This window comes from Rhamphochromis sp. 'chilingali', assembly GCF_963969265.1.
Source record: "Rhamphochromis sp. 'chilingali' genome assembly, chromosome: 22".
NCBI lineage: Eukaryota > Metazoa > Chordata > Actinopteri > Cichliformes > Cichlidae > Rhamphochromis > Rhamphochromis sp. 'chilingali'.
The window spans coordinates 8,349,889-8,367,823 of NC_137950.1; the positions used below are offsets into that span (position 1 = coordinate 8,349,889).

Sequence of the window (17,935 nt, forward strand, 5' to 3'; positions counted from 1 at the left end):
ATCTCTTCTCGGGAACCAGCATATCACCACCTTCCAAGAGTAGAACAAGGTCCAGCATATAACACCATTTCTTTGCAAAACATCTAGCATGTCTAGTCTCTTTAGACTGAGTTAAAATTAATTTTGTTAAGAAAAAACATCCTTGATCCATTTTTAAGTAGTACAAGCTGTGTAACATGACTGCAATACAGTATTCTCTCAACTATCACAGGGGTTAGTAGAAACCATATTTCTATTTTTTTATTTTTTATATATTTTAAGCCATAAAAACCCTCCCCACTCTCTAACAAACCCTAATATAACCCTGTTATTCATTTTTAGACTAGAAAATGCTTAATTTACCACAAAAAAATGTAAATCTAAAAAAAAGAAAAAAAAAGAAAAATACCTACTGGCTACAGAAATGCGCACTATAATGAAATTTCCACAATTTACAAGATGTAGGGGCCATTATAGTGTAAAAATACTCTCAGGTTACCCTTAAACATCCTAGTTCACCTAAGGCAGGGTCTCAAACTTAAATGAGCTGTCATCTTATTGGAGGGCTACTTCAGTGTTCAAGAAGTAAAAAAGAAAAAAAGAAAGAAAGAAACCACAAAGAAAACACCCACAAATATTCCTGACAATGTAGCGTTTGGTTTGTTCGTTTTTAAATTTCAAATATTGTATAACAAGACAAAACTGCAAATATGAACGCATCCCCCCCTCTCACTCTTAACTAACCGATGCCTTTAATTGAACTACCAAATTAACACAATGGTCCTCTCTTTCTGGTCAGACACTTTGCAGCACTTCTGCTGTAATTTTGTTCATATTTAACAAAATAAAAATGCAGAAATAAGTGTACACATTAGTTTTTGACTCTCACTGAACTAACAAAGCCAATCCCTCCACATGTTTGTACTCTCTTGTTACCTCGGCCAGGTCCGCGGCTCTGAACCGTGGTAATGACACCTCTGGCAAATACGCTGGGTTGTCAGGCTTGTAGCTTTACTGTCAGCGAACACAGTGTACAGTCGAGTCTTAACAACTTTCTTACAACCAGGCACTCATTTTGGCGGCAGTGGTTATTATTATATTTACATGCTTTCTTCTTCCATTTCTCATCGGTAACAGCTGTTACTTTCTCCCTCTCTCGCGCTCAAACACACAACGGGAGGGGCAGTTCCACGTTCTCCCCGCAGCACGGACTGCACTGCCCATGAGGGCCCGTAACACTCTGTCCTTATTGCCTTCATATTAAATCATTTTTGGCTAATGACAAAAAAAAGTCACTTTAAGGGCCAAATTGCATTATACTTCTTCACCTCACCTGACGTGGGCCGCAAGTGGCCTTTGGGCCGCGAGTGGCCTCTGGGCCGCGAGTTTGAGACCACTGACCCTAAGGCTTTGGCAGTTTAATTCGAAAATAAATAAAAGGCATTTAATAAAAACTGTGAAATATATTAACATGTAATATTCATTACAGTCTGCCAATAGCCAGATTATGCTAAATGAATATTAGGAAAGAAACTGGTACTTTGCAGAGTTCTAGCTAGCAGTAGCCCAGCTTAACAAAAACAGTTAAAATTCAAATATGACACTTAAAGATGATGTATTTTGATATAAATACTATTTCTTTTACTAGTTATCATGTTACTTGTTCTAACATCAATCTAAAACTTAATATTTAACCGAATAAAACTTACCGCATCAGCAAGAAAAAATGGCGACCGAAGATTCTGGAATGCGAATCTCCACAGGAAATGAAGGTGTGGTCTAATTTAACACCCACAGTGTTAAAATGCAGTAACGACTAAAATCCACTCTAACACTTTTCAGGAATCAACTCCCGATGTGTTATTTTAACTCGATTCAGTGTTGAACTAACTCGGAACTCTGTTGAAATCTACTAACACTGAAAAATCAACACTGGCATTTTTGCTGTGTATCAGGCTACTCTAACTTAACTGAAGCAACATACGGTAACAAGTTTTAACTCTTTGCTCCTTGAACACCTACTAAGGACCATCCTTGAAGCTCTCCTCTGATCTGAGTGGTGTCTGTCATATTTCAGGCTTGCTTATAGAACAAAATGACTGGGTTTGCATCAGGAATGAGTCAGGATGGTCTCTGTCTTTGTAGGTACCCAAAACCAGGAAACTATTCAAATGGTCATCAAACCACATCTTTATGGATATTTACAGAGTACTGGGGTGGTTGTCAGGGAAAGAGTGAAGACAATTGGCCCCTGATCTGCTAAATTAAGGTGCAGAAACTTCTCTAAGCTTGACTATCAAACTGGGCTGCATGCACTTTTAAAGATAATTATGGAAGCACCAATAGCTAGGTGAAGACATATGTTCAGATGGCATGAATGCTGGCTTTATTTGGAGCGAATACCTACTGATCTGAGAACTTTTACTTGAACCACCTAATGAATTTTTACTCACAGTCCCACTTCATCTGATGAGCTAAAGGTGACTTCACATACACCTGTCTAACTTCACAAACACAGAACACTGCTAATCAGTGCATGTTCAGCTCCCACTGATTGGCAGAAAAGACATGTGTTTAATGCAGAATAAACTCCTATAGTAAGGGGCCTCTTGGATGGATGGATGGATGGATGGATGGATGGATGGATGGATGGATGGATGGAAAGCTTGGTAGTTGAACTGATGGCCTGCCATAAGTTACAGTTTGATATCATAGGGATGGGTTCTTACAACAAATCATTCAAAACTATTTGAGTAGCACAAAAAATGAAAGCATGGATGTGGAAATCATCATAATAGTGGAATTGTAAAGCGCTTTGAGGTTCTCGAAAAGCGCTATATAAATGCAATCCATTATTATTATTATTATTATAATAGATCGCCTTTAATTTTCCAAGGTCTCCAACCCTATTCCTAACGCTAACCCTAGGTATATCCAACATGTATTCTCTCTTTTTATTACATTGTTAGACACTTATATGTCATTTTAATTGGTGCGTATTAAAATAAATAAGTGGAAAACATGATTTATGCAAGCAGAAATCCTTAAAATATTTTACTGCAGATCAGTTGGACATTTAGTCTCAGCAAACCAGGTACTGAAGTATCCAAGCATCCAAATAAGAGTCCATTGAGTCTCTGCGTGACTTCTTATTGCTGTGTACTATGAAAAAAAAACCCAGAATGAAATTGAATCAGAGGAAAGGCTGAATGAGAAACTGATGATTCTCTCTTCCAGAAATTGTCACAGCACCTGCAAACAACACAATAGAGTGGAGAATGTCGTTAAATATCCCTATTGTGTGCCAAGTTTGTGAGCGCACACGTGTGCGTTCTGCACTTTGCAGAGTGCTTACCTTTACAGGGCAGGGCGATGCTAAGTGTTCCAGTCAAATGGATCCAGTATACAGGATGTGGAAACACTGACATGCGCGTCAATCCAAAAAGCATCCGCTCACGCGAATACGTACTGACACATTCGGAGGCGAACGCATTACACTTGAAAGTCAATGCAGCTAAAAGTACTGCTCGGGTCCAGCATATTCAGAAAGATATTAAAGCATAATGAGAGCTCAAAGACTAATGCAGTTTGCTCATTTCCTTCAACGTTTTGTGCTTTAGAACATTCAGGTCATGTTCACGATCGCGTTACTTAGTCGTCATTTGGTTCTTCGCCTGTGGTTTCTAAATGTCTTCCTTTGTCCCTGCATTGTCTTTGCTCCACTCTCCGTTTGTCTTTGCATTCTAAGTCTGTTTTTAATTACTTTCTCTTTTATGTTGCTTCACATTGCTTTAATTTGTCTCTTCCAGCCTTTAGATTGTGTCCTCCGCACTGGTTTCAGCGTTGTGTTGCCTTCAGCACTAAGTTTCAAAGGTTCAGACAATAATATAATGAATTTACGTTGAATAGACGTGTTGTATATACATTCTTAGGTAGATGGCCATTTTACTCTGTCCACCACTTTGGTCCAGGATGGTTTTTGAATTTGGCTCGATGGACTGTGAATGTCTGAATGGACAATTCTCCCTACAAGTAGCACCATTAGTACAATTTTTGAATTATACAGTATTTTTGTGCACCTGTGAAACTAGTGACATTAGTTTGTGTTTAGTTCCTTGGAATGATAAAGGCAGTAAGACAAACACAGTGCTGGAGGGTAAAGGAAGTGTGGGGAAATGAGTGGGTATAAAGAGAATCAGACTAGGGTGATGAAAACAAATGAGACCAAGTCATGACTCACAGCTGCAAAACGTGTATTATATATTTTGACAATTTTTTTGATGCAAATTAAATTGCACAACAATGTAAAATGAAAATGATGACCAGTTTATGAAAGACCGGGGTGGCTGGGCCGTTGCGATAAGATATAAGCAGTAGGGGTGCAACGATACTCGTATCGATATTGAACCGTTCTATACAGTGCTTTCGGTTTGGTACGCATATGTATCGAACAATACAATTTTTTTTATTTATTTTATCAACTTTTCTTCTGACGATGCTGTCTGTGTTGAGCACTCAGTGGATCTGCGTTCGACTACTCTGCTTAGGCTGCACTGTCGAGCGCAGATCCACTGAGCGCAGCGCAAGCTAGCAAGACAGAAGCTAAGCTCGTTGCAACATGGCAACTACCTCAACGCTACCCGAAACTGAACCTCCCCCACCCTCATTCAGATCTGGCGTTTGAAACTATCTTGGTCTTCATGTGAAGCATGACCCTGATGGTAAGTGCGTCATGGACAAAAGTAAAACAGTATGTCGGATGTGCCACGCAATGCTCAATTGGTGGGAGCTAGTGTGTTAGCGCAGTTAGCTCGTTAAGGTGTTGGCCGTCCAGCCCCACGCACGGGGCGATCCACGGTAACTCATTAACGGAGATTTGCCGCGTTGTGGCGGTAATGTCATTTTAACGAGATTTACGCTGACAGCACTAGTGGGAACACAACGAATATGACTGCACATTTACGCCAACATCGTCCTAGTGCAAAGACAAGTGGAAGCAGACAAAAACAACAAGCACGCATGCTACAAACTTTACCCGAGTCATTTAGACAGCTGTTAGCACATGATTCTCCTTATGGGGACCTGATATGTTTAATATGCTGCTGAGAATATAGCCCAGAAGAAGCAGAAATTAGGGTACCTCGAGGGGTCACAGCAATCAGTGTGTGAACAGTGAACATTAACAGGCTTGGATACTGGTCTATAAACTATTTCAACACACAGTACATAACACACAATTGGGAAATGTTACCACCTCCTCAATCTGGCATTAAAAACCTAATGTGAGTTGTTTAACCATCAGTATTTTCTTAGGGTATTTAAGTATTTTACATGCTGTTAAAGGACATTTATGCATCACTATTTCAAAGTAAAATATTAAAAGAAAATAGCTGAGGACCATTTGTAAATTTTTACTCTCACAGTGAGCTTACTGGGAACGGACTAATTAAATATTTCCCATCTCAAAGATACTAAACGCATTGTTCAAATTACGCCTTAGATTCCATTATAGTGCCCGGTCTTTTTCTTTATTTCTTTTGTTCTTTTTTCCGAGGGAGATACTGATTACATTTGGGAACAGTCTGCAGATATTGAGAAAAACACAGCCTCTTTGATGAATATTCATTAATCAAAGGGCCTGGGTTCATCAAGATGTAGCGAACAGGAAAGGTCATTTTTATTGCACTGGAATATGTCTTCATTGAGTGTCTCTGTGGAACAAGTGAAAAGACCATTGCAAACAATCTGTCTATACTTTAATAATTTAAATGAAGTTAGAAGTACACTGAAAATAGCAGATAATATTATTCTGGACCACCCATCATTTAAGCATGCCTTTATTCAGCCCAGAAAAGACCAAATTTAATTGATTCTTTGTGTCAGTATACTAGGAATGGCATATATAACACCAACTGCATGGGCTTTTCTACTTGTGTGTAACCGCAATAAATCTGTAAAAAGATGAACGGATGCCGAATGGATGGATTTGCATCTGACCCACATCCATATGATTAGAATAACAACGAGGACCGTGGTAAAACGCAGACTTAGGTAAATGTGAGCTATGAGAAGACATTTTAGGTTGAGGCCAAAAAGGAATGAATGTTCAATCTATAACAATAAAGCTTGCGGTGATGCTAACATGATGATTATTTAGCGTGTTCAATAAGCCGCTAGTAGTGTTGCACTTAGCTGTAGAAAGTGCTTAAGAGAACTGATGCTGTCTGTTGTAATGCCATTAAGCTGTTGCTCTGGTACTACAGTGCATGACTCCACGATCAATTAAACAAGATCAATTTAAAAAAACAAGGTGAGGTGAAGGAGAGTCCATCTGTTAATTGTCTTAATCCATTTGCAAACTGCCAGCAGGGCTGCTTATATCAAAGCACACACGATGAGTAATGGCAGCTCCGTGTTATTTTCAGAGTCTAGACCAATTAGCGAGAGCTTATGTGCTTGTTGCTCTATGGACTTGGCTGAGGCATGTACAATCTATATGTTTTCATCACAAATAAAATATATTGATTAGTACAGCAGCAGTGAATGAAGTTATTAAATAATTTGGAACAATCAGTAATACAGCAATTAATCAGATTGGCAAGGCGTTCAGTGACGAATGCAACCCTCACCTCCCAGAATTCTCTGCAGTGCTCTGCTTTAGTCTTCCCACTTCATGTCATCCTTTATCTACCAATTAAGTCATATATATCTTGATCAACAATGTTGGAAGTAAATCTCTATAAAGTAATTACATTTTTCTTTAACAGCACATATAGAGTCATTTTCAGTAATCACACTGCAGTTTAATCACACAGTGGCAAAGATTTGTTACTTGGTATCTGACTTCAGGAGGAGTCCACAACCTTTTACACACGGTGTAATTTTATTTCACAAAAGGACAAGAAAGAGCAGTGTGCCTTGAAACAACTGCTGATAACCTGACATGGACTCTTTGCACTAAGCCAGTACACAGTGAAGCTGAAGTGTATGCTGACCCTGGCCAAGCAGTCAGAGCCTGACAAACAGGTAACAAAAGCAGTGATGAGCAGTCAGGCTCGTTTCATGTGTACCCTGTTTGCACCTGTTTCTACAATGGAATTGCTTTGGCAATCTCTGTGAAGTGATCTTTGGGCTGCTTTTCAACTTTGCACTCAGCTTTGTGTTAATACTAAAACACCAGGAAAAGGTCTTGTGTGTGTCCATATTAGGATCAAGATTTATGTTATTGCATGGCCTAAAGTTTACTTTGTTAAATGGTAAATATGTGACAATCCATCTCAAGGCCGTGTTAAAGTAACAACACAAAAATAATGTAAAGTATTGTGTAATGCATACTGTGTAAAGTCAAGGCCTTTACACACCAGACACCTAAAATCTGTGCAGTTTTTTTCCTGCCTGTCCTCCCTTAGACATTGTCATACTGTACCACATATAATGTAAAATCTAAACTAACACAGACAGGACTTAAAAAATATTATTAAATATATGTTAAAAAGAGAGTGAGAATGAGAGTCCCCTCATTCTTACTGCCGCTGTTCACGCCGACCATGTAATCTCGCAGAATGTATTTGCACCACTGCATTTGGCACAAGCGGTCAGAGCTCAGAACTTGCAGGTAACACTGGTAAAATAACATTATTTTACCTCAGACACACAGCAAGATGCTGCTCCAGGTCAATCGGCTCTCTGGAATTATTTCTCCCTCCTCACATGTGTTCCCAACACTGCCAGCAAGACCTGGGTCAAACCATGAAATTCCCCCTCTCTCTTCTCATGAAAAATTGGATGGACCCAGATTCTCAGTTTCTTAATTTTCTTTCTTTGAAACATCAGGAGCAAAACCGACAAAAAACCCCAGCAGGAGCAGCTCATCATCGCTTGATGTCAACTTTGTTTTCACACCGTTTATTTTTAGGCCTTAACAATAAAAAGAATCAGTCCCATGAATGATGAGTGATTATAGTCCATGGTTAATTTTGGTAAGCACCTCATAGTATAACAGTCATGTTGACTTGTTGACTACAGTAGTGTAAGAGTTAATATTGTTGCCTCACAGGAGTAAACTGGGGTCTCTCTGCATAGAGCTTCCAGGTTCGTGTGCCTGTGCAGGTTCCCCACCCCACACCTCAAGTTAAATGAGGGATTATGAAAATGGGTGAATAATCTACATAAACCTCCTTATCACACAACTCATTAGCTGCACGTGTGTTCATTATCTGTCTCCAAACAAGGATGCTTCAGTAGTGACTGACTTATGTGGCAAACTTGTTTTATCTATGAGAGTACGTGCTGAGGAGCACAAATGTAAAATTACTATTGAAGAGTCTGCAACACATTTTGTGGTTATTTAATGGGGTTTTTTTTGTCTTTTGCTTAAAAAAAACACTTTCTGATCACATTTCCGTAACTACCTTTAATGATGTTCTTCTGGCAATCCTCCTCTACTGATGAGCTCCACATCTGGATTCAGATGTGCATTCTCTGCAGCATCCTTGATTTGTGGTCAGACTTTCGGGAAATTTTCTGCCTGCAAAAGGCCTGTGAAGACTCTAGCATAATTTCTCTGACCTTTTTGATTAAACTCAGATAAATGTGCACTTACTTTTGAATAAGATGATTATTATGATTATAACACCTTATGCTTTCCAATGCTGAGATTGAAATCCATCAAGTAAAGCTGCAAAGACGATAACAACAGAGCAGATTATGAAGATTGATTTTTGTTTTTAAAAGGGAGCTGGGGTTAAGCTAACTATTTAAAAGTTGTTCCCTTAGCAATAGTCATATACTGTTGTAAAAAAAAAAAAAAAAGAAGAAGAAGAAGAAGTAATGCAGAGGGCTCTACTCATAAATTATGTTTGTGTCTGGCAACACCCCATTGTGCCCAAAGTAATTTGGCCCAAAGCAGAGCAGGAAGTGAGATCTGCTTTGCATTCTCATACCTTAGGCTTCCTCCCAATACACTTGCACAAATCCCTATCCTACTCAGCATGCACACAAGTGCTTTCTTTTGGTGTTTAAATATTAACACAAAGCTAAGAGCAAAGCGGAAAACCAGCCCATAGATCACTTCATCGAAAATGTGGCCACAGCAGTTCTTCTGTTGGCGTGAGTACAGGTACAAATGGAGGCTCCAGTGTTATAAGCATGACTACTCATCTCTGCTTTCATTACCTACTGGTAACAACTCTTTGATTGCTTGGGTTGACTTGGTTCAGGAGTGGCTATGGGGAAAAAAAGATTTCTCATTTGGAGGTTTTGGCTCGTGTATCTCACAAACCCTCGTGTATCTCACATCCTCGCTGCAGAAGCAGTGATGTGAGTAAGGCTACGTCTACACTGATAAATTTGAAAACAGCGTTTTCGTCTAAAAACGCTCCGCGACCGTTTTCAGTTGTTTCATCCACACTGAAAATGTCCCTGTACTGCGCATGCATCAAATGTAAGACCATTCAACCTGCATCATTTTCGTCTGCCATTTATTTACTTTCCGGCTCTTTGAAACGGCGTGGCAAAATGTCAAGTGCCGAGTTTTATCTGGAGCTATCTGGAGCATGTCCAAACTGATATTAATCTGTAATAGGGCTGACAAAATTAGGAGCAAACAAAAAAACTGCTGTACAATGCCGCCCGCCGTCTTAGTTTTAGTCATATATGACTAAAATGTGTCATCGTTTTCGAAAATCTCAGTTTTCGCAGTCCACACTGTGACGCGAGAGAAAAAGATGCGTGCGGAGATGGCCTGAGGGACATTGTAGCGTGAATAGTCCCTGTTGGATGGATGGAGGGGTGGATGGATGGGTTGGTCAAACATTGGAAGTTAATGCAAGATAATGCTGTTTATTTCCATAGTCCAAGTTACTTGACAATGTCTGTTGTACGCCTTTATTGGTGTTTACGATTGTGACCATGGCAATGAAGAGCCTGTATTTGTAACTGCAAACCTAACTAAGTTGTTTTGTGCCTATAGGCAAGATTCTGATTCTCCACTACCAATTATAACCCATAGGAACAAATCTTGGAAACGTAGTACCCTCATGGACTTTCAAACAATTCTGCAGGAATGATAAGGATGGACACATTTTGTCTGTGAAAAGCTGTAGCTTCAGCTCCATATTCCAGAGGCGCAGTTCATTTAAAGAGATTATACATAGTGCACGGTGATAAACTTTCTTTTGGAACAAAAACCAAACACCCCAGGGATGATAGCACTGAAACTGTAGACACCGTTTACTGCTAACCTGATCCTGCCAGGCAATCCTGTTTACTGTGCACTCTAAATCACACTGTAATGATTTCTTTGAGCTCAAGATGTCTGTTTAAGCAACTTGAAAAAAGAGAGAGAAAAAAGCTGTGACTACCTTCGTAAACGCACGCTGGAGCTGATAACAGCTTCTTTGCTATTTTTACCTCCATGTTGCTTCCAAAGAGGACACACTGTGCAAGTAGGGAGAAGTGTTTGTGTGTGTACATGTAGGGAGAAGTGTTTGTGTGTGTACATGTACAAGTTTTTTTTTAGAGGATTTACAACCACAGTAATTATAGCCATGCTCTGTCCTGTGTGTCCCTGACAGATATGACTGAGCGCTGTGAGGGGACATAAAAAGAAGAAGCAATTGGAGACACAGATGGGAGCAGAGCCCGAACTCCACTTCACTCCATTCGACCACAAGTGAGACTGAGGACAGAGAAGATGTCTTGAGTATTTTGTTTTTTAACATGTGCGGACACAATTATGTTAAATGAACACCTGGAGGAACCAGTGCTGTTGGACACAATGTACAAAACAGAACCCCCTCCTCACCACCCTCGCATGCATATTCATCACTTGCAGAACTTCCTGTTGCACAGAGAGAGATCAACGTCTCAAAAACACAGACTCGTCATATTTTTTCGGGTTTTCTCCCATGCTTGCTTTCTGTGCTTGCACTGGGTCAGCCTGCATGCTGGCCCAGGTCAAGCTGTTATTTCCTGGTGACTGAGAGAGGTGTACAGTACATGCTGCTGACGCACAAGTGGGAGGAAAAACAGGAATCGAGGGTTTGATTTTGAATAACACATAAAAAACAAAAACAAAAAACAATGTACTTACGTTGGTCAAGTGGCAAAATATTACACAATGTCTTTAGCTGGTCCTTGCGACCCCTTCTTGGAGGGCACTGTAAATGTTTTGTTCTTCAAAACAGCAGGTAGAAAAAGATACCGACTACAAATGAAGACAAATTGTAAATGCTAAAACATGAATGCTGTTATGAACTTCTAAACTCCCACTCTCTTGATTTCCTGTTTTATAAAGAGCGCTCATGAGATACTCCAAAATTAATGGAGCCCTAAGGAGGTGTAATCCAAATATGTACATTGTGTGGTGATTTTCTGCAACCACCGTAAAGAGCTGCTTTTCTTTACTGATGTGCTCATCTGCTCTGGTTTGTATGGAAGCTTGTTTCCGCCACTGAAAATGTTTTTTTTAGCCATCCATAACTCATGTATCTCAAAGTTTTGAGTTAATCAGCTAAAACGTTTAAGAAAATAACTCGGCTAATCAGGAAGCGCTGTAGTCAACATGACTGTTATACTATGAGGTGCTTACCAAAATTAACCATCATTTCGATGTTATCCTGAAGCAGAACATGGAAGGCATTAGCTACCAGTGCTATAGCTAAGCTAGCAATGCTACAACTACGCTAGCAGCATTCGGCTGAGTTACCAGCGCTACTGCTGCTTGTCATAAATGTTCAAATGTTCAAGCATCGGGTTAGCTTAGTGGGATGAGCAGGTGACCATATGCTATATGGCCAGGGAGAGCAGTAGACCCTGGTTTGATTCTAATCCGTGGGCCTTCCTGCATGTCTTCCCCTCTCTCCCCAGTTTTCTGTCTCTTTACACTGTTACTATTGAATAAAGGCTAAAATGGCCCAGTAAAATAAATAAATGTTCAAACTGCTGAGTACTCTCAGCATGGCTTTACAAATGATGAAATGTGCTATTAGCTGACTCACAGGCATTAGCATAAAAGTAGCTTGTTCATGTTTACTACATTTCGGTAGCACATTGATGATATCACTACCTGATTTTCAGTACGCATTTGTCTATGCCATCTGCTTCTGGGTAAGCAGCTTCCTGATTTGCAGAGTTAAGTCAAAATTCCAACAAAATAACTCAAAATTTCAAGTCATGCTTGTCCTCTTTTCTCCTCTCTTGAATTCCTACCAACCAATAACATCAAATAGCAAAATACTGGCATCTTTTAGAAAAACAGCTTTCATGTAAGTAAAACTAATGGGTATTTGTAGTGTTTTATTTCAGTGCAGACACATTATTGATTGTGTATTTGTGAAAATAAAAATAAAATATGTGCTTTTGTTGTCTAGAAGCAGGTGTAAATAACTATTTTAGCCATTTAGCTTCATCCAGTCTTGTTGAGGCTTTCTTGTGAGCAACCCTGCTGCACCCTCTGGTTGCATTACGGCCAATTTCTGTACAAATGGATGGGAAATTGAATGGCTGTTGTAGATTGGCTGCTAGGTGCAATTTTTTTTGCGCTCTAAATGTAAAGCCATCTTAAATAGAAGCCTTTTCAAAACGACAGGAAAAAGGAGAAATTTCAACTCTTCCTGCCATGCCCAAAAATAAAAATCAATAATCCATCTTATATTCTTTTCCCCTTTTTTAAGTCATAAAGATATTGTTAGCCAAAAAATCCAGCTCCAGACTGGTCTTAACCTGGATTCAAAACATGTTTTTTTTCTACAGAGCCAAGTTTGATGTCAGATATCCCAAACAGCACTCTCTGAAACACATGGCTCTGGCTGTGAGCACAGAAGCTACAGAAACTAGAGATGGACCGATCCGATATTACGTACCGATACTGACCTAAATTACTGGATCGGATATCGGAGAAAAATAAAAAATGTAATCCGATCCATTAAATATCACGAAAGCACCTCACAAAACTTGCAACACACCGTAACTCACCTCAGGTTAGCACGTCGGAGCAGTATGCATCACGTGATAGAGCGGCTGTGGCATGCGGGACCTGTCAGTGGTCTGGATAGCATGTGGAGCTTCGCTAGCAACCCGGCATTTCATCTCCGACAAAGTTATCCCCGAGAGAAGTAAAGCAAGTGTGTAAGTCCATCTCTGAATGTTTGTAAAGCATTCCTGCGTTAAGCTTAACAAGCGATATATGGAGCGACTGCCTCTTCTTGCTGCTACTTCAATCATGAAACTGCTTAACGATCAGCTGATCGGCTTTTCTGTCGCGAGTCCGTGTCTCTAGTTTGCTTTTGGCCCACTTTGCACCAGAAAGAGGAAACCAGCGGCTGAACAACAGCAGCACGTTTAAGCTTGATCAGCTGTTGTTAGAATTTATTTAATATTACTTTCTACTCGAGGATCTTTTTCTACGTAGCTGACGGCTGGTAACTGTGCAGGGGCGGATCTAGCAAAGTTTAGCCAGGGGGGCCAATAGGGCATTAACAGGGAAAAGGGGGCACAAAAAAAAAATCTTTCATGCAAATTCAGTTTTCATGTTCTGCAATCCGGTGGTCCATGGCGAGATTAAAGCGGTGACATGATTCAGCCCGCTCAGTGAAAATCCTTTTTTCCATCTCATCCCTGTGATGCAGCGTCTAGCTAGCGGTACAGAAGTTTTTCAAATTTCAAATTCAGTGTTTCACACAGAGCAACATGTAGCTTATGATACGCAACCACTTTATTTGGAGCTTGGCACAAAATTTAACAGCAAGTTAAGGGAACAGTTGCCGTTTTATCCAGGGAAGAAAAACAAAAGTTAATGTGTAATCATTTCTTCTCAAAAAGATGTGAAAAAAATAAAACAGGAGATTTCTAATGTAATCTTTAAATTTAAAGCTTAAATCTAATGTCCTTTAAGTTTTTATTAATCAGATATACGATCTGTACTGCTGAAGCGATCTGGATATTTCATATTGCACGCTACACCTGAGCTAAGAGTTCTTCCTCCTGCCAAATTCCGTATTAATACCTGGTGTTTTCCTCTGCAAAAAGCTTTCAGAGTCATGGGTTTGTTCCCCCACTGCATCTCTTGGATTGCCATGAACTGATGAACAAATATAGCCTATTAGCTTTGTCTTTAACGGGATTGAATCTAAATTAGCGCTATGGCTTGCAATATCCTGTATTTTCTTGCATAGAAAAAGTGTGAAGAAGAGTCCAAAACAAAGAATGAATAGGTCTCAAATGTCTTTATAGCTATGTGTAGCTTTAGCTTGATTCACAAACTGCTAAAAACACATCAATATGGTTAGAGCACGGCATGATAGCACTGTGTTGTTGTTTTGCCTAGACTGTCATAATAATGTTGGTACACGATCAACACTACACTGACCAACAACCTTGTCTTAGCATTCACTTAGCATTAGCCAAGCTGTTAAAACTATTGCAAGCCAACAATATCACGTACAAATTAATAAAGAAAACATTTCCTTCCATCACCCCTAAGCAGTCATGACAGATGGCCGTCCCTCCCTGAGCCTGGTTCGGGCGGAGGTTTCTTCCTGTTAAAAGGGAGTTTTTCTTTCCCACTGTCACCAAAGTGTTTGCACATGGAGGGGTGGGGTCATCTGATTGTTGGGATTCTCTCTATTTTTGCTGTTTTATATAAACAAAGACGTTTAATTTCTTTTTTCTCCACATTCCACCCATATGGAAAAGATATATATAAATCTTATAAAGTTTGTATTTGTCTTGTGTAAAACTTGTATGAAAAGCATACAAGAGTGAAAACAGATATAAGATCCCTTGAAAAATTATATAAATGAAACTTGTATGTTTTGGATACTTACTAAAACAATATATGAAAGTAATGAGAAAGTGGCCACTTTCATGAGTAAATCATATAAGCCTTATATGATTCACTATATGAAGTAGGCCACATCTTATGCAAGTCTTTTATGAGTTTTTTCTATTTCTTTTCCATATGGGCAAAGCTATGACGTCACAACAACTGGTCAGTTGCAATGTTCGTCCTGGACCAATACTATTAACAACACCATTCTTGATTGGCCGGCTGCTCCTGGGAAGGTTCACTACTGTTCCATGTTTTCACCATTTGTGAATAATGGCTCTGACTGTGGTTTGCTGGAATCCCACAGCTTTAGAAATGGTTTTATAACCTTTCCCAGAGTTAAAGATCTTAATGACTTTGTTTGTTATTTGTTCCTGAGTTTCCTTGAATCGTTGCATGATGTCTGGCTTTTGAGGATTTTTTGGTCTACTCCACTTTGTCAGGCAGGTCATATTTAAGTGAAACTAAACTCAGCTTTCCAAAAATGTGAGACACTACAGCTAATTTATGTTAAAACGAGGGGGTGGGGCACTTTTTCATACCGCTGTTGCTCTGTCAGAAAGCCAGAGCTGAAAATAGTACGCAAGAAATGTACTACTTACTACACAATAAACTAACATAAGAAGCTCTTCAAATTATTACAGCTTAAAACAAAATTTAGCTTGATATATTTATTTCTTCAGTATGATCAAATGGACACGCAAAACAGAATATGGGATGAACTGACACAATGTAGCTTTTCTTCTTTGCTGGAGAATTGAAAATATCGTCAGTCATGTGCTTTGAGGATTTTTTAAAGCCATCGTGTATGTTCTCAAAATTTCCCCTTATTAATATTGCATACAAGTTTCTTTTTGTTTATGTATAGTTTGAATCCTTTGCATGTCAGCGTTCCTTTTTAATGCTTCTTTGCAGTCTTATCGGTTTCTACAGTATCCCACTGAAAAAGCGAAAGGCGCCTTTTGTGTGTGTTCTTTCAGGTCTGCGATACTCCCCTGAGGCCAGCATTGTCATTCTGGGCCAGTTTAATCATCGTATGGCTTCGATTCAGATAAAGGAAAAGATAGAAAGAGAGCTAACAGAGTTACTGGTTGGAGCCACCATGTTACATCTCTATTGATTCTATTCCCCGTGCAGCAAGAGACGAGCTGGGCTGTTGCATTTTTTAACAAATCTATCCTCTGAAGAAATCCTGTTGGATTTTGGGAGGTTTTCTATGCTGGGCTTAATGCAAAAAGAGTAAAGCCAGATTTCATGCCTTGAGACTGAGTCTGCCATGTCATAAATAAACCTATTTTCTGGCTGCAGATGGAACTGCCTGCAAGCCAAAGACCATGACAAGGTTTGGTTTCTTTCATACTCTTTGAGTGAACAGCAAGTCCCATACAAGAGAGGGAGGTTATGATTTTTAGTCTGTACAATAGCACTGAGCCTCATTCCCACATAACCATAACTGTTTAAATTTGTTTATACACACATAAAGAAGGAGAAATTCTACTATTCTTCAATTGTTATTTATGGCAAGGCCAGGAGGTTCTTTTAATGACAAGAACATTTGAACTGTAATCATCAACCAATCATACCGTTTGAATTGCCCATCCCTTATCTACAGTTTCATCTATAAAACATAGAGGTCAGTGGGCCCTAAATAGTCAGAAAGCAAACTCCATCACCTTCAAAAATCAGCATCAGTTGCCAGAACTGCTTCGCATGCCGATGTTTGTATTTGGTTTTGTTTTTGAGAGTTTACGAAAGACTGAAAAAATTTAACTTCATGATTTCATCAGAGTTTTATTGGCTTGGGGCAGGATACTTCACATTTTTCAAGGATTACAAGCAAAGGGTGCAGAGTTTCAAAGACTGTTCATTTGCCTTGCAGGAACAAACAAATTGGAATTGGTGACCAGCATGTTTGGAATGCTCCCACACTCAGACTAAAGGATATTGGGACCTCTACTGCTCCACTGATTTTTCAATTGTTAATCCAGCTCTCATGAGTTTACCTGGAATTGTAGCAGCCCTTTAATATTCACATAGGATGAATTATGTAGATTAATGTGACAGGAAATTGTCAATAAGGGACCAAAAGCCCTTATGTAATTAGAATGTTAGCAAATCTTCTCAGGTATGCTTAAGTGAAACTACCATGGGGAATCAATTCCTTAATAACTGCCCACTATGAATACGATATTCAGATATTTAAGACTGTGTCAGAAAAGTGTCAGGATGCAATCTTTAATCTGAAAGAAATAAACCCATAAAAAATAATAATAACATACAAACATCCAGTGCTGCATTAGCACACTGTAGGTGCTACACTGCTATAACTTTCTGGATGGAGTCTGTGCTTTTTGTACCAGCAGCATGTTATGTTGACATAAATACATTTATAACAGTGAATATATTTCATGTCAAGAAGATAAGCCAAGATGGGATCAAGCCTTTCCACAATACAAAGGCTAAGGACTCAAAACAAAAAGGGTTAGCACAAGTTTGCAGTTAGCTAGCTGCACTTTAAGTTTAAACCCCATTAATATAAACTGTGGTTACATTAGGCTAGACTTAAATCCAGTCCAGCTCAAGACTACAAATATTTGCCATCCTAATCTAAGTTTTTCTTTTCTTTTTTTTAAATGCACAAGCAAAGGGTATTTGTACAGCTAATATATCCAAAATCAAAGGTTGGACCTTTTAGCTGCCTGTTCTCTCTTTTACTCACACCTGTTATTAATGCTTTGGGAAATATGAATCAAATGTTTCAAAGGGAAAACTTTTTTATGCATGCTGATGTGGCCATAAATGGGATTTTCATTGTGGGTGGATATTCTTTAGTAAACTGTATGAATCTCCACCTGCTTAATTAGAGAGTGTTGTAAAAAAAAAAAAAAAAAAAAAAAAAAGAATCACAACACGGCCAGTCAAGGGTTTGTGTGCAGTTCAGCAGATGGTGTATTTATATTTAATCGCATTGTTCCTGTGGGTATAATGACACCTGGAGCGGCCTTACTGTGTAAAACAGATGTTGTCTGTTAACTGCTTTCCAGTGATGACAGTGAGTGATATAAATTATGTACATTGTTATTAAAAATATGTTTGACCTGCCTATTACCGTCTTTATTTTTTTAATAG

At 39.1% G+C, this 17,935-nt stretch overlaps 1 protein-coding gene across 1 annotated transcript in view; it reads left to right on the top strand.

The window, feature by feature from the left end:
* The window catches only part of uts2r (urotensin 2 receptor), a 79,128-nt gene extending 61,419 nt beyond the window's left edge, over positions 1-17,709 (top strand). The window contains exon 4 of the mRNA XM_080872808.1: positions 10,554-17,709. The gene's annotated coding sequence lies outside the window, so the exon portion shown is untranslated. The remainder of the gene's footprint in view (positions 1-10,553) is intronic.
* The last annotated feature ends 226 nt before the right edge of the window (positions 17,710-17,935 follow it).